Genomic DNA, 19064 nt, shown 5'->3' on the forward strand with positions numbered 1-19064 from the left:
TTCACAATCCTATTATTAAGAACAATGTAGCAAGTATAGCAACTTCAGAGGAAGGTTTTATTTCTTTGAAAATAGACAAACCATTAGCCAAAATATCTTTTTCTTTCCTTAGTTTGACATCAAAGTTTTGTGGTGGTTTTTGCAATATATCAGTCATAAATTTGATGATCATCATCATGAAAAAAACCAGGAAAGTGGCCTTAACTAAATTTGTAAAGTTTGCAAGTGTTCATTTGCAGTTATCATTCCTTGAAAGATGAGAAAAATATAGCCTTGTTTCCAACCAAAGTAAATGTTTCAATCCTCTACCTGTAAGTATGAAGATACTGTATTTTATTTGCACAGGTAATACCATAAACTTCATTAGTTACCTCTGGGGGAATAAGTAAAGTTTAGTTGCTTGCATTAAAAAAATAACAAATTTTTCACTTAATATAGACTGAGATAAAGTAAGATGGTAGGTGTTGCAAGAGGGCATCAGAGGGCAGACACACTGAAACCATACTCACAGAAAACTACTCAATCTAATCACACTAGGACCACAGCCTTGTCTAACTCAATGAAACTGAGCCATGCCCGCGGGGCAACTCAAGATGGGCAAATCATTGTGGAGAGGTCTGACAGAATGTGGTCCACTGGAGAAGTGAATAGCAAACCACTTCAGTATTCTTGCCTTGAGAACCTCATGAACAGTATGAAAAGGCAAAATGATAGGATACTGAAACAGGAACTCCCCAGGTCAATAAATGCCCAACACACTACTGGAGATCAGTGGAGAAAAAAATCCAGAGAGAATGAAGGGATGGAGCCAAAGTAAAAACAATACACAGCTGTTGATGTGACTGGTCATAGAAGCAAGGTCCAATGCTGTAAAGAGCAATATTGCATAGGAACCTGGAATGTCAGGTCCATGAATCAAGGTAAATTGGAAGTGGTCAAACAAGAGATGGCAAGAGTGAACATCAACATTCTAGGAATCAGCGAACTAAAATGGATTGGAATGGGTGAATTTAACTCAGATGACCATTATATCTACTACTGCAGGCAGGAATCCCTCAGAAGAAATGGAGTAGCCATCATGGTCAACAAAAGAGTCCGAAATGCAGTACTTGGATGCAATCTCAAAAACGACAGAATGATCTCTGTTCATCTCCAAGGCAAACCATTCAATATCACAGTAATCCAAGTCTATGCCCCAACCAGTAATGCTGAAGAAGCTGAGTTGAACAGTTTTATGAAGACCTACAAGACGTTTTAGAACTAACACCCCAAAAAGATGTCCTTTTCATTATAGGGGACTGGAATGCAAAAGTAGGAAGTCAAGAAACACCTGGAGTAACAGGCAAATTTGGCATTGGAATGCGGAATGAAGCAGGCAAAGACTAATAGAATTTTGCCAAAAAAATGCACTGGTCATAGCAAACACCCTCTTCCAACAACACAAGAGAAGACTTCTACACATATGATGGTCAACAACGAAATCAGACTGATTCTTCTTTGCAGCCAAGGATGGAGAAGCTCTATACAGTCAGCAAAAACAAGACCAGGAGCTGACTGTGGCTCAGATCATGAACTACTTATTACCAAATTCAGACTCAAATTGAAGAAAGTAGGGAAAACCACTAGACCATTCAGGTATGACCTAAATCAAATCCCTTATGATTATACAGTGGAAGTGAGAAATAGATTTAAGAGCCTAGATCTGATAGATAGAGTGCCTGATGAACTATGGAATGAGGTTTGTGACATTGTACAGGAGACAGGGATCAAGACCATTCTCATGGAAAAGAAATGCAAAAAAGCAAAATGGCTGTCTGGGGAGGCCTTACAAATAGCTGTGAAAAGAAGAGAGGCAAAAAAAAAAAGGAGAAAAGGAAAGATATCAGCATCTGAATGCAGAGTTCCAAGAATAGCAAGAAGAGATAAGGAAGCCTTCTTCAGAGATCAATGCAAAGAAACAGAGGAAAAGAACAGAATGGGAAAGACTAGAGCGCTCTTCAAGAAAATTAGAGATACCAAGGGAACATTTCATGCAAAGATGGGCTCGATAAAGGACAAAAATGGTCTGGACCTAACAGAAGCAGAAGATATTCAGAAGAGATGGCAAGAATACACAGAAGAACTGTACAAAAAAGATCTTCACAACCCGGATAATCACGATGGTGTGATCACTCATCTAGAGCCAGACATCCTGGAATGTGAAGTCAAGTGGGCCTTAGAAAGCATCACTACGAACAAAGCTAGTGGAGGTGATGGAATTCCAGTTGAGCTATTTCAAATCCTGAAAGATGATGCTGTGAAAGTGCTGCACTCAATATGCCAGCAAGTTTGGAAAACTCAGCAGTGGCCACAGGACTGGAAAAGGTCAGTTTTCATTCCAATCCCACAGAAAGGCAATGCCAAAGAATGTTCAAACTACCGCACAATTGCCCTCATCTCACACAGTAGTAAAGTAATGCTCAAAATTCTCCAAGCCAGGCTTCAGCAATATGTGAACCATGAACTTCCAGATGTTCAAGCTGGTTTTAGAAAAGGCAGAGGAACCAGAGATCAAATGGCCAGCATCTGCTGGATCATGGAAAAAGCAAGAGAGTTCCAGAAAAACATCTATTTCTGCTTTACTGACTATGGTAAAAAGCCTTTGACTGTGTGGATCACAATACACTGTGGAAAATTCTGAAAGAGATGGGACTGCCAGACCACCTGACCTGCCTCTTGAGAAACCTGTATGCAGGTCAGGAAGCAACAGTTAGAACTGGACATGGAACAGCAGACTGGTTCCAAATAGGAAAAAGGAGTACGTCAAGGCTGTATATTGTCACCCTGCTTATTTAACTGCTATGCAGAGTACATCATGAGAAACGCTGGACTGGAAGAAACACAAGCTAGAATCAGGATTGCCGGGAGAAATATCAATAACCTCAGATATGAAGATGACACCACCCTTATGGCAGAAAGTGAAGAGGAACTAAAAAGCCTCTTGATGAGAGTGAAAGAGGAGAGTGAAAATGTTGGCTTAAAGCTCAACATTCAGAAAACGAAGATCATGGCATCCGGTCCCATCACTTTGTGGCAAATAGATGGGGAAACAGTGGAAACAGTGTCAGACTTAATTTTGGGGGGCTCCAAAATCACTGCAGATGGTGATTGCAGCCATGAAATTAAAAGATGCTTACTCCTTGGAAGAAAAGTTATGACCAACCTAGATAACATATTCAAAAGCAGGGACATTACTTGGCAGACTAAGGTCCGTCTAGTCAAGGCTATGGTTTTTCCAGTGGTCATGTATGGATGTGAGAGTTGGACTGTGAAGAAGGCTGAGCGCTGAAGAATTGATGCTTTTGAACTGTGGTGTTGGAGAAGACTCTTGAGAGTCCCTTGGACTGCAAGGAGATCCAACCAGTCCATTCTGAAGGTGATCAACCCTGGGATTTCTTTGGAAGGAATGATGCTGAAGCTGAAGCTCCAGTACTTTGGCCACCTCATGGGAAGAGTTGACTCATTGGAAAAGACTCTTATGCTGGGATGGATTGGGGGCAGGAGGAGAAGGGGACGAGAGAGGATGAGATGGCTGGATGGCATCACTGACTCAATAGACATGGGTCTGAGTGAACTCTGGGAGTTGGTGATGGACAGGGAGGCCTGGTGTGCTGCAATTCATGGGGTCGCAAAGAGTCGGACATGACTGAGGGGCTGAACTGGACTGAAGTGAGATAAATTTTGATTAAGTATTATATAAAAAACATGGTTACAATGCTTATTATAAAAACAGCACATATAACTCTGTTTTATTTCTATCATGTCTCTCTCTCTCTTTCTTTCGCTCCCTCTCTCATACACACACATGATTTTAAATCGAAACTCAGTCAAGTACCATAGAGAAGAGGTGAGTTATACATCTTCCTTTCAAAATTTATTATTGATCTGCTCTCACTGTAGTTTATTTTCTTCCTCAGGGGAAACTAAGAACTTCTTTATCAATTTGGTCAAAGTTTTTATGACTACCCTTTGTCTGACTTATAATGTAACATAATATATTCAAACACATCACTTGATAGTATCTTCCTGGTCTCTGTTCTAAATATCACTCCTCCTCATACTATGATTCAATTTAAAGACTCTTTCCAAAGATCAGTCTAAATAAATAACAAGTTAGCTTTCAGGCAAACAAATGAATTTGCATTGTTTTATATTCATCATAAATATTTCACTTAATTACCGAGGTACCTTGTTCAGAAACACAAAACAACATTGTAAATTAATTAGCACTGTCCCTGCTGACTTTTTAGAAGTTCTGTGGAATGTAAAAGTCAAAAGTAAAAACAGCCTGCAGAGCCATCCAGAGCACACATTATATCCAAACGCAAGTCCACAAACATGTCATAGTAAAAATTTGAGATATATTTTGAACACCAAGAGTTTATCATTTGTCAGGTGTTACCCTGTTTATTTTTAAATTCAAGGTCAAAGAAATTCTCCTCCCTTTTTTTTCCTTCTTTTGCTTCATATAATCCAAACTGACAAAATCCCGTATTATCTTAAAAGTGATTAAAAGAGTTACTTTTGTCTCATTTCAGGGTAATAAAATTCTAATATAACTAAAATGTAACAACACATTTTCAAAGATAGGGAAGATTATCATCATGAAATGTACTCTCAATATATAAATGTTGACATATTAGAATAAGCACCTAATACAAAAAATTCAAGTCCATTTAATATTATCCAAAACAAAGGTAACAGATTTTTACTTAGCTTACTGTAATGTGATAAAAAAGCTGTTCTTGAAATTATTACTTCCAAATACTTGATAATTTATAATGTTTCTAAGTGGAATTATAATGTAGTCTCAAAGGAAATAGTAAAAGTTTATAATTTCTGAGAATGAAACTAAAATGACAAGGTGTCCATATTTTATTAAAATATAGCCATAATGTTTTATGAAAAAGCATGAATTTAAATCTAAATCTTATAGAATAAGTGATACAAATATCAAATTAGTTTCCAAAACTTAATGCTCCAGCCCATTTAAAAGTTTTAAATGCTTCATTATATAAGTATATATAGGGTTTTTTCAAATGATCTGAATAATCTATAATATCATTATAAAATACTTGAGCTTTTTCATTATTAGACATTAAAGTATCTGCTAATTCTTCACTGAAATCTCTGCTAAATCATGTTGCTTTCCTTCTTGGTGAACTAACAACAGCCTGAAGGAATTAGTGCAGAGGAGAAAAAGTCAAGAAAACAAAAATATTTTGTTTGACCAAGCAAAAGGCACTAAAAATGGTTTGGTTTAAACAATGCAATAATTCGTAAACTGGGTCTGATTCTGCCTGAGTTAAACAGCTGGGGCTTTTTTCTGAGGAGCTGGGGAATCAATTAAATCCCTCTAATACAAGTATCATATCTTCAACATGCCTTTTTTGGCAATATTAGTGAATGTTTTATAGAAAGATTGTTGTAAAACAGAACACTAGTCACATAAAAAAGATACTTAAAATATGCATGTTTTGTACAACATGTATTAGAAGTGAGTGTACATGCAACATTCCAGCAAAACTAAGAAGCAAATTATAATATCTTTTCTTAATTCAGGACTGAAAATAATAGCACAACACATGTATAGGAACCCTTGGTCACATTCCTTGACTGACACTTTCTACCTCCTGAAACAAAAAAGAGTTAATTGGTAGATTTACTCATTGACTGTTGGTTAGTCATCATGCTGACAGTTTCTAAGCCATCTTTTCTAGGCATACATGGAATGAGAAGATGGAATAAATGGCTAACATTTAATTAACACTTTCCCAGAGTTTTCTAAGTAGTCACTATGCTCTGCTCTCAGAAATATGTGAAGTACATTCTCAGTGTTCATATTGCCTGGTCCCTAATTCTTTATCTTGCCATGTGGTATCTTTCAGCATGTAGCTTCTGTTCTTTCAGTGGTCTGTGTTGGGATGCTCCATAAAATGAAGTCATTTTGCCCTGACCTTTATTAATTTTAGGTTGCTATTATTATTTCTGGTACAGAATAACATTTAAAAAAGTAAAATCATATGAATATGTGTGTGTGAAGAGACTGAATAAGAAGCTAGATATATATTTATACTAATGATAGTAGGTATTTTATACTATCACTGCCATAAAAATGTAAACTATTACTAGTAAAATTTTATACTACTCTTTAATTTCAACATGTTTTTCATGTTTACTGAACTATAATCTAAATCAAATAACTGAAAGAGATGTTAAGTAATGATTGACACCCAAGCTAGCTAAGTTATAATCTTATTGAAAGAAAAGATAACCAATGATGCAGCTATTGTGCTGACCATAAAGAGAGACTGTAGATTATATTTTCCTGAGAAGGGTAAAATATGAAAGGTAGGTTATAAAATATAGGTTAAATATCTATGTACATTTGTTTATATGTATGTATGTAAGGTATATTCAGATTTGTCTTAGCACTAAAAAATAGAGAAACACCCAGTGCTTAAAATGTGACAAAGTATAGGTTGCTAGAAGCAGGGATGTATAAAATGAGATACTTCATATTTCATATTATCTCCTAGCTATTTAGTCAATATGCGATTAGTTCAATGACATTGTACCACCATCTGATTCCACCAACTGAACATCATTCTGAAACCTCACTTGGATACTCTCTGCTGCTCAGAAACCCTCCCATTCATGTCTTCTGGACTACCAATAACAGTCACACAGTAGCTGTTTCAAACCATCTCTTTTGTCTATAATTTCAGTCCTGCTTCAATTCACTTCATTGCCTACCATGACTCCATTTTTTCCTTTACTGAGAAGAATAAGGCCATGTGCTTGATATGCATTCTTAAATTCTATTTCCTCCGTCTCAGAACTACCACTATGTCATCTTTTCTCTCTGGCTTCCATCTTGACAGTTTTAAAATATTTTAAAATTTCTCAAAATTCAGTTGTTTTATGTGCTTTCTATCCCATCTGAACCCACATCTTCTATTCATTCAATCATTCATTCATTCAATCACTAGGCCAGTCAACACTTACTGGGCACACAGGCAGTACAGTAGTTTGAAGCCAGTGAAAGTGTTAATCACCAAGTTGTGTCTAGCTCTTTATGATTCTATGGACTGTAGTCTGCCAGGCTCTTCTATCCATGGAATTCTCCAGGCAAGAATACTGGAGTGGGGTGTCATTTCCTTTTCCAGAGGATCTTCCTGACCCAGGGATTAAACCCAGGTCTCCTGCATGGCAAGCAGATTCTTTACCATCTGAGCCACCACGGAACCCAGAGGTGGGTTTTAATACCTGTTTACTCACTTTCTAGCTTCACAAGCACAGGCAAGTTCCTTAATCTTCCTAGGATTCAGTTTGCTCAGCTATAAAATGAGTAATACATTTTTTATGTACCAGTACGAAAATGAAATAACAAATGGCAGATTAAGCACTTACTACACTTAGTACATAGTAAACTTAGAAGCAAGAAAATGCTAATTTCTAGGGGTATATAATTGAAAAATGTGATCCTCAGGACATTGTATCTTTGGGGGATCATGTCTTTCAATTATATATGATATACACACACGAATCTATGTGTGTGAGTTTAAGTTGTTATTCAGTCCCCAAGTAGTATTCAAACTTTTCCAACCACATGGACTGCAGCAACTCAGGCTTCCCTGTCCATTATCTCCCAGAATTCACTCAAACTCATGTCCATTGTATTGATGATGCCATCTTTCCATCTCATCCTCTGTTGCCCCCTTCTCCTCCTGCCCTCCATCTTTCCGAGCATCAAGGTCTTTTCCAGAGTGGCTCTTTTCATCAGCTAGCCAAATGACTAGAGCTTCAGCTTCAGCATTAGTTCTTTCAATGAATATTCAGGGATGATTTCCTTTAGGACTGACTGGTTTGATCTCCTTGCAGTCTGAGGGATGCTCAAGAGTCTTCTTCAGCACCACAATTCAAAAGCATCAATTCTTAACTCTCACATCCATACATGACTACCGGAAAAACCATTGCTTTGACTATACAAGCCTTTGTTGACAAAGCGATGTGTCTGCTTTTGAATACTCTATCTAGGTTCATTGTAGCTTTTCTTGCAAGGAGCAAACATCTTTTAATTTTGTGGCTGGAGTCACTGTCTGCAGTCATTTTGGAGCCCAAGAAAATAAAATCTGTCACTGTTTCCACTTTTTTCCCATCTATTTGCCATGATGTGATGAGATTGGATGCCATGATCTTCGTTTTTTGGATGTTGAATTTTAAACCAGCTCTTCACTCTCCTCTTTCACCCTCATCAAGAGGCCCTTAAGTTCCTCTTTGCTTGAGTTTCAGTAGTGCAATATAAAATGGAATATAATATGGAATATAATATAATGATCAATTTTAAGCTGCCAAAGAAAGGCAACGCCAAAGAATGCTCAAACTACCACACAATCGCACTCATCTCACATGCTAGTAAAGTAATGCTCAAAATTCTCCAAGCCAGGCTTCAGCAATACATGAACGGTGAACTTCCAGATGTTCAAGCTGGTTTTAGAAAAGGCAGAGGAACCAGAGATCAAATTGCCAACATCTGCTGGATCATGGAAAAAAGCAAGAGAGTTCCAGAAAACATCTATTTCTGCTTAAATAGATGTCAAAGCTTTGACTGTGTGGATCACAATAAACTGTGGAAAATTCTGAAAGAGATGGGAATATCAGACCACCTGACCTGCCTCTTGAGAAACCTGTATGCAGGTCAGGAAGCAACAGTTCGAACTGGACATGGAACAACAGACTGGTTCCAAACAGGAAAAGGAGTACGTCAAGGCTGTATATTTTCACCCTGCTTATTTAACTTCTATGCAGAGTACATCATGAGAAACGCTGGGCTGGAAGAAACACAAGCTGGAATCAAGCTTGCTGGGAGAAATATCAATAACCTCAGATATGCAGATGACACCACCCTTATGGCAGAAAGTGAAGAGGAACTAAAAAGCCTCTTGATGAAAGTGAAAGAGGAGAGTGATTAAGTTGGCTTAAAGCTCAACATTCAGAAAACAAAGATCATGGCATCCAGTCCCATCACTTCATGGGAAATAGACGGAGAAACAGTAGAAACAGTGTCAGACTTATTTCGGGGGGCTCCAAAATCACTGCAGATGGTGATTGCAGCCATGAAATTAAAAGATGCTTACTCCTTGGAAGAAAAGTTATGACCAACCTAGATAACATATTCAAAAGCAGGGACATTACTTGGCCGACTAAGGTCCGTCTAGTCAAGGCTATGGTTTTTCCAGTGGTCATGTATGGATGTGAGAGTTGGACTGTGAAGAAGGCTGAGCACCGAAGAATTGATGCTTTTGAACTGTGGTGTTGGAGAAGACTCTTGAGAGTTCCTTGGACTGCAAGGAGATCCAACCAGTCCATTCTGAAGGAGATCAGCCCTGGGATTTCTTTGGAGGGAATGATGCTAAAGCTGAAACTCCAGTACTTTGGCCACCTCATGCGAAGAGTTGACTCACTGGAAAAGACTCTGATGCTGGGAGGGATTGGGGGCAGGAGGAGAAAGGGATGACCCAGGATGAGATGGGTGGATGGCATCACGGACTCGATGGACATGAGTCTGAGTGAACTCTGGGAGATGGTGATGAACAGGGAGGCCTGGCGTGCTGCGATTCTTGGGGTCGCAAAGTGTCGGACACGATTGAGTGACTGAACTGAACTGAACTGAAGCTATAATTAATCAAAGATAAGCTGAGAGGCCAAGTACAAATAATTTACAAAAGTTTACAGTGTTTCTATATTATTTGATTCCCACATAGAGACAAAAAAGATTTTATTTATAATTACTATAAAAAATATAAGAAAAAATTTTATGTGAAAAACATGAGATTTGCTTAAATAAAACACTTAAGGTTGACTAAAGCATATAAAAGCTTAGAATAAGTTGAAAGATAGCTCCCTTCCTGGATACTATAATAGCCAGAATATCTTGTATTCTGAACAAAATCCCAATGAGATTTGTTTTGTACTTGAAATAAAAGAAAAAGATTCTAAAATGCACCTGAAAGGATAGACAGGTAAAAGTGGAATTGGAAATTTGAAAAATGCAGCCATATGATAGGACACTTTTCCTACTAGATATTAAGAGATATTATGTAAGTACAATGGGCTTCCCAGGTGGTGCTAGTGGTAAAGAACCCACCTCCTAATGCAGGAGACATAAGAGACCTGGAGAAAGACATGGCCACCCACTTAGTATTCTTGCCAAGAGAATCCCATGGACAGAGGAGCCTGGGAGGCTATGGTCCGTAGGGTTGCAAAGAGTCAGACATGACTGAAGCAATTTAGCATGCACATGTAAGTACAAAAACTGAAAAAATGGAACTGTCCCTAAAATCAGCAAATAGAAAATGGAATACATAGATAGCTCAGGAGGAAAACATAATTCATATGTTAAAGCATAACATACAAGAATGATGACCTAATCTGTTAATGAGAAAAATATTATTTAATAATTAATTCACTATTTGGGATTTTAAATCTAAATTATATGTTTATCCCATTAATAGCACTGACCACAAAATATTAAAAAGAAATTCTCACATCGAATAACATAATTAAAAGGGAAGCAACAGGCTGTGAAATTTTTGATACATATCAATTATAGTACTAGTACATGAACCCCTCATGCAAATCGATAAATAAGACCTAAAACCTAATTACATGAACAATCAAGTGACAAAAGGAATGTAAAAGTTAATAAGAATGTGAAAAACAATTTACAGCCTTACCTATTACAAAAGAAAAGGAGCCGTAAGATACTCCTTCTGCCTGTGAAAATTGGAAAGGGAGAAAAGTAACGCAATAGTCCATGTTTGTTATGGTGTGGTCAAGCCTATATGGGCTTCCTGGGTGGCTCAGTGGTAAAGAATCTGCCTGCCAATTCAAGAGACACAGGAGATGCGTGTCATGAAGACTCAGATCCCTGGGTCAAGAAGATACCTGGAGGAGGAAATGGAAACCAATTCCAGTGATCTTGCCTGGAAAATCACACGGATGGAGGACCTTGCCGGGCAACAGTCTATGGGGTCACAGAGTCGGACACAACTGAGTAACCAAGCACACACACACACACATATACTGTTGTTTGGAGAGTAAATCAGTACATATGCAATTTTATTGGTTCATTCTAATCCATTCAGCAGGTATTTTGTGAGCATTTGCTCTTTATAAGGAATTGTTTTATGTAGTTGGAAAATTAGTATCAAAAGCTTTTCAATATTTACTTTTTTTATTCTTGGAATTACTTCTAGGAAATCTATCCTAAAGAAATAAACATTGATCAGCAAAACTATACATGTATGTGATATTTATAATAACTTTAATAGCAAAAACTGTAGACACACTTAAAAGTCCAACAATAAGAATGATTAAATGAATATTGAATTTCCATATGTTTGCTCATATATTCCTTCAGTTCAGTTCAGTTCAGTCGCTCAGTCATGTCCGACACTTTGCGACCCCATGAATCGCAGCACGCCAGGCCTCCCTGTCATCACCAATTCCCAGAGTTCCCTCAGACTCACGTCGATCGAGTCCGTGATGCCATCCAGCCATCTCATCCTCTGTCATCCCCTTCTCTTCCTCTCCCCAGTCCCTCCCAGTATCAGAGTCTTTTCCAATGAGTCAACTCTTCGCATGAGGTGGCCAAAGTACTGGAGTTTCAGCTTTAGCATCAGTCCTTCCAAAGAAATCCCAGGGCTGATCTCCTTCAGAATGGACTAGTTGGATCTCCTTGCAGTCCAAGAGACTCTCAAGAGTCTTCTCCAACACCACAGTTCAAAAGCATCAATTCTTTGGTGCTCAGCCTTCTTCACAGTCCAACTCTCACATCCATACATGACCACTGGAAAAACCATAGCCTTGACTAGACGAACAATAGTCGGCAAAATAATGTCCCTGCTTTTGAATATGTTATCTAGGTTGGTCATAACTTTTCTTCCAAGGAGTAAGCATCTTTTAATTTCATGCCTGCAGCCACCATCTGCAGTGATTTTGGAGCCCCCAAAAATAAAGTCTGACACTGTTTCCCCATCTATTTCCCATGAAGTGATGGGACCAGATGCCATGATCTTCATTTTCTGAATGTTGAGCTTTAGGACAACTTTTTCACTCTCCTCTTTCACTCTCATCAAGAGGCTTTTTAGTTCCTCTTCACTTTCTGCCATAAGGGTGGTGTCATCTGCATATCTGAGGTTATTGATATTTCTCCCAGCAAGCTTGATTCCAGCTTGTGTTTCTTCCAGTCCAGCGTTTCTCATGATGTACTCTGCATAGAAGTTAAATAAGCAGGGTGACAATATACAGCCTTTACATACTCCTTTTTCCTATTTGGAACCAGTCTGTTGTTCCATGTCCAGTTCGAACTGTTGCTTCCTGACCTGCATAGAGGTTTCTCAAGAGGCAGGTCAGGTGGTCTGGTATTCCCATCTCTTTCAGAATTTTCCACAGTTTACTGTGATCCACACAGTCAAAGGCTTTGGCATAGTCAATATAACAGAAATAGATGTTTTTCTGGAACTCTCTTGCTTTTTTCCATGATCCAGCAGATGTTGGCCGTTTGATCTCTGGTTCCTCTGCCTTTTCTAAAACCAGCTTGAACATCTGGAAGTTCACGGTTCACATATTGCTGAAGCCTGGCTTGGAGAATTTTGAGCATTACTTTACTACTGTGTGAGATGAGGGCAATTGTGCGGTAGTTTGAGCACTCTTTGGCATTGCCTTTCTGTGGGATTGGAATGAAAACTGACCTTTTCCAGTCCTGTGGCCACTGCTAGTTTTCCAAACTTGCTGGCATATTGAGTGCAGCACTTTCACAGCATCATCTTTCAGGATTTGAAATAGCTCAACTGGAATTCCATCACCTCCACTAGCTTTGTTCGTAGTGATGCTTTCTAAGGCCCACTTGACTTCACATTCCAGGATGTCTGGCTCTAGATGAGTGATCACACCATCGTGATTATCCGGGTCATGAAGATCTTTTTTGTACAGTTCTTCTGTGTATTCTTGCCACCTCTTAATATTCTGCTTCTGTTAGGTTCATACAATTTCTGTCCTTTATCGAGCCCATCTTTGCATGAAATGTTCCCTTGGTATCTCTAATTTTCTTGAAGAGATCTCTAGTCTTTCCCATTTTGTTCTTTCCCTCTATTTCTTTGCATTGATCTCTGAAGAAGGCTTTCTTATTTCTTCTTGCTATTCTTTGGAACTCTGCATTCAGATGCTTATATCTTTCCTTTTCTCCTTTGCTTTTCACCTCTCTCCATTTCAGAGCTATTTGTAAGGCCTCCCCAGACAACCATTTTGCTTTTTTGCATTTCTTTTCCATGGGGATGGTCTTGATCCCTGTCTCCTGTACAATGTCACGAACCTCATTCTATAGTTCATCAGGCACCCTATCAGATCCAGGCCCTTAAATCTATTTCTAACTTCCACTGTATAATCATAAGGGATTTGATTTAGGTCATACCTGAATGGTCTAGTGGTTTTCCCTACTTTCTTCAATTTGAGTCTGAATTTGGTAATAAGTAGTTCATGATCTGAGCCACAGTCAGCTCCTGGTCTTGTTTTTGTTGACTGTATAGAGCTTCTCCATCTTTGGCTGCAAAAAATATAATCAATCTGATTTCGGTGTTGACCATCTCATGATGTCCATGTGTAGAGTCTTCTCTTGTGTTGTTGGAAGAGGGTGTTTGCTATGACCAGTGCATTTTTTTGGCAAAACTCTATTAGTCTTTGCCCTGCTTCATTCCGCATTCCAATGCCAAACTTGCCTGTTACTTCAGATGTTTCTTGACTTCCTACTTTTGCATATATTCTTTAGACAAAATCAATTTTTTAGACAACATAAGAGACTTCAGGGTAATTAACAAGATTAGAGTTGCCTATAGTACAATCAAATTGCATATAGTACATACAAGAAAGATAAGAGACGTTATCACTGGACAGAAAATTATAGCATTTTTTTTTCCTTTTTCTATACTTTCCTATATTGGTTATAAGGAGCATGTATTACTTTTAACATCAAAAGAAATAATACACATTTTTTAATTCTTTGCAATAATAGGGAAATAATTATTTTCACCTAAAAATATGAGAAGGCCTCAAAGGCACCTTTTAGACATTGCTCTATTTTTATCTCTCTTGAATTTTCAGTCTTTCCTCAGCCCACAAATGAACTTAGATCTCTCCTATTAAAGAATACTTTCTCCTTTTCCTTTGAGCTAGCCTGTATTTTTCACACCTATTATTACTGCCAAATTTCTTAGAAGAGCAATTTTTTTTCTTGGTTTGGTGCCATCCATACAACCTTTTCAAAATGCTTCCTATGCCAATACACTGATTGAGCCAGTGCTGTCTCAGATCATGATAGTTCAGTTCAGTTCAGTTCAGTCACTCAGTCCTGTCTGACTCTTTGTAACCCCATGAATTGCAGCATGCCAGGCCTCCCTGATCATCACCAACTCCCAGAGTTCACTCAAACTCATGTCCATCGAGTCGGTGATGTCATCCAGCCATCTCATCCTCTGTCATCCCCTTTACTTCCTGCCCCCAATCCCTCCCAGCATCAGAGTCTTTTCCAATGAGTCAACTCTTCGCATAAGGTGACCAAAGTATTGGAGTTTCAGCTTTAGCATCATTCCTTCCAAAGAAATCCCAGGGCTGATCTCCTTCAGAATGGACTGGCTGGATCTCCTTGCAGTCCAAGGGACTCTCAAGAGTCTTCTCCAACACCACAGTTCAAAAGCATCAATTCTTCAGCGCTCAGCCTTCTTCACAGTCCAACTCTCACATCCATACATGACCACTGGAAAAACCATAGCCTTGACTAGACAGACCTTAGTCTGCCAAGTAATGTCCCTGCTTTTGAATATGTTATCTAGGTTGGTCATAACTTTTCTTCCAAGGAGTAAGCATCTTTTAATTTCATGGCTGCAGTCACCATCTGCAGTGATTTTGGAGCCCAAAAAATAAAATCTTACACTGTTTCCACTGTTTCCCATCTATTTCCCATGAAGTGATGACACCAGATGCCATGATCTTCATTTTCTGAATGTTGAGCTTTAAGCCAACTTTTTCACTCTCCTCTTTCACTTTCATCAAGAGGCTTTTTAGCTCCTCTTCACTTTCTGCCATAAGGGTGGTGTCATCTGCGTATCTGAGGTTATTGATATTTCTCCCAGCAAGCTTGATTCCAGCTTGTGTTTCTTCCAGCCCAGCATTTCTCATGATGTACTCTGCATAGAAGTTAAATAATCAGGGTGACAATATAAGCCTTGATGTACTCCTTTTCCTATTTGGAACCAGTCTGTTGTTCCACGTCCAGTTCTAACTGTTGCTTCCTGACCTGCATACAGGTTTCTCAAGAGGCAGGTCAGGTGGTCTGGTATTCCCATCTCTTTCAGAATTTTCCACAGTTTATTGTGATCCACACAGTCAAAGGCTTTGGCATAGTCAATAAAGCAGAAATAGATGTTTTTCTGGAACTCTCTTGCTTTTTCCATGATCCAGCAGATGCTGGCCATTTGATCTCTGGTTCCTCTGCCTTTTCTAAAACCAGCTTGAACATCTGGAAGTTCACGGTTCACATATTGCTGAAGCCTGGCTTGGAGAATTTTGAGCATTACTTTACTACTGTGTGAGATGAGTGCAATTGTGCGGTAATTTGAACATTCTTTGGCATTGCCTTTCTGTGGGATTGGAATGAAAACTGACCTTTTCCAGTCCTGTGGCCACTGCTGAGTTTTCCAAACTTGCTGGCATATTGAGTGCAGCACTTTCACAGCATCATCTTTCAGGATTTGAAATAGCTCAACTGGAATTCCATCCCCTCCACTAGCTTTGTTTGTAGTGATGCTTTCTAAGGCCCACTTGACTTCACATTCCAGGATGTCTGGCTCTAGATGAGTGATCACACCATCGTGATTATCCGGGTCATGAAGATCTTTTTTGTACAGTTCTTCTGTGTATTCTTGCCACCTCTTAATATTCTGCTTCTGTTAGGTCCATACAATTTCTGTCCTTTATAGAACCCATCTTTGCATGAAATGTTCCCTTGGTATCTCTAATTTTGTTGAAGAGATCTCTGCTGCTGCTAAGTCACTTCAGTCGTGTCCAACTCTGTGTGACCCCCTAGATGGCAGCCCACCAGCCTTCCCTGTCCCTGGGATTCTCCATGCAAGAACACTGGAGTGTGTTGGAGTACGAAATGCAGTACATGGATGTAATCTCAGAAACAACAGAATGATCTCTGTTTGTTTCCAAAGCAAACCATTCAATATCCAGTACTGCATTTCGGACTCCATGATGGCTACTCTATTTCTTCTAAGGGATTCCTGCCCCCAGTAGTAGATATAATGGTCATCTGAGTTAAAGTCACCCATATCCAGATCATGATAAGTCTATTTCAAATTCAATTTTCTCCATCTTTCTTCTATTCTTTGCTCTATCTACATTGTTTGATTTTACTCTTCTTGTGATAATCTTCTAATCAATACTTCATTGGTTCATCTTTCTCCTGTTACACTTTAGATAATTTTCTTGACATTCTATCCTGAGCCTTATTCTCATCTCACTTTCTATACTCTTTATCTTAAAAATATTATCTATTTTCATATATTAATTTATCTCCTCCATACATATAATTCACAAACTGATTTCTGATTCTCCCTTGAATCATATCCCTTCTTTTTTTCACCTTCAGGCTAGAAGCTGCCACCTGGATGTTCTTCAAGTGTGTCAAATGTAATAATCTCAAATTGTAAATATTTACCCTTCCTTTACTTTTTTTATCACTTGACTTCTCTATTTCTATTTACTTTCCCACAATTGTATGCATACCAAGCTCAAAATATTTTAGACTGCATCTTTGTCTTGTTCCTACTCATCCAATTGTTCAACTTATATCTAACTATGTATCTATATCTTTTCATTTCCTTTGTCATTCTTTGAACTCTGACATAACTACCCTTACTTTAATGTAACTTGGCCTACTCTCATAGAAGTATTACTCTGATGGTTAGTCAAACTTCTTCAATAATCTCCTGCTTCCCAAAACACAGCCAGATTTATCTTCCTACAACACTACTATAATTTTATCACCACCTACTCAAGTGACTTCCAAATGTCACTCAAGTTATATAAATGCAGTTATCTTGGCATTTAAGATCTTCTTTAATCCAGTCCTACCCTTTTTTCACTGATACTGTACAGATTCCCTCTGCTCTAAGATGAACCACTTTGTGTGTATGAATTACCCTGTCAGAAATCGATAGCACTCTTCCTAAAGGCTCAGCCTAAGTATCACCATAATAGTGCAGCCCTCCCTGGCCCTCCCCACTGCTGCTGCTCTCTAGGCTTAGTTGTGTCCAACTCTTTGCAACCCCATGGACTGCAGTCCACCAGGCTCCTCTGTCCATGGGGATTTCCCAGACAAGAATACTGGAGTGGGTTGCCATGCCCTCCTCCAGGGAATCTTCCCAACCCAGGGACTGAAACCAGGTCTCCCACATTGCAGGCAGATTGTTTACCATCTGAGCCACTGGGGAAGCCCCCATCCCCACTAGTTCCTTATTTTAATCATTCTTATGGCAATTACTGACTTCTGTTTGTGATTCTCCATGAAAGTGCTTTCCTCTCAAACTATACTGTCAGGTCCTTAAGTCTAAAGGTTGAATCAATTTAGCTTAGAATACACAATACCTGACACAATATCCTGTATATAGCAAGTTCTCAAATACTGAGAAACAAATCAAGAAATTTACAGAGAGCAAACAATTTAATACTTTTTAGTCATTGTATTCACGTATTTCTCTTAGCATATGGCTTGTTCATCTACTCTGTAAGATTATTAAAGCCTTGGGAATAGGTATCACACCTATTCTTTTATTTATAAATGATATAAATAATATAAACTTTATATTATTCATAAATTTATTTATAAATAACAGATTATAAATAAAGTCTTGGGAACTTATTATATAATAATAATATTTCTCACTATGGTTTGTCAATGATTAATCCATAAAGAGATACTGATTATTAGGGTGACTATTCAGGTTAAAGCTATTTCTTGATCCAATTAAAGCTTCATAGAAAAGCTTAGGTAGATGTATATGTTCTTAAACATAGGCACAATTAGATCTCCCAATGGTAGATGAATCAGGCAACTCTTTTATTTGGCAGATTTTTCAAGGAAAAAAGCATAAAATGACCAATCATTTCCCTGAGCGCCTCTCTTATTTTAATAGCCATTACTCTCACTCCATGCTCATCTCCCCTGAGATTCTGTGTTGGATTCTTTTCCTGAATAAGTCTTTCAAAAATTAAAGATAAATACAAGTCTCAGAATACCAACAACATTTCTCTCTGAGACATTTCTTATATGTTAAATCAAAACAGGGTGACATTAGAACCCAGTATTGCTCAGATCAGGTGAAGCCTTCTCTGGGTAAATCTATTACACAAGACTGTTCCCTCAGCTCTGAGCCAAAAGAAACAAGAGTAAAAGCACAATAATATGGTAATATCATTCCAAGATCCCAAATGTATCTGTAAAACCTCAGCTGGAAGTTGATTTAACCTCTCTGGTATTGTCGTGTGACCCCTGAGGTGGTACCTTGCCTTCTATAAGTGAGTAGAGCGATTACCATTACCCGTGGAAGCCAGAGCTCCCCAGTGACTTGGAAGAGTCTTGAGAAGGGATAAAGTTTCATAGCTTATTGCAATTCTTCCAGCACTGAAATCTCCTGGAGCTGAAACTCATTCAGAAATGATGAGGCATTTGAAGCTGCCTCAAATAAGGGTTCTCTACTAAAGTGACTGGCTAGTCCACATTCCACCTGAGAAAATGACGAAAAATCACATTCTGGGAGGAGAAATCCATTCCTACAATCGTACAATGGAGCAGAGACAATAGTTATTAAACTGACTTTGATTCAAGTTTGTTGAACTCTTTAGATTCCTTAAAGCCCATCCGTACTGGAGGTTTTAAATTTAATTTCTCCCATCTGATTCCT

Source organism: Capricornis sumatraensis, chromosome 3, assembly GCF_032405125.1.
Source record: "Capricornis sumatraensis isolate serow.1 chromosome 3, serow.2, whole genome shotgun sequence".
Classification (NCBI taxonomy): domain Eukaryota; kingdom Metazoa; phylum Chordata; class Mammalia; order Artiodactyla; family Bovidae; genus Capricornis; species Capricornis sumatraensis.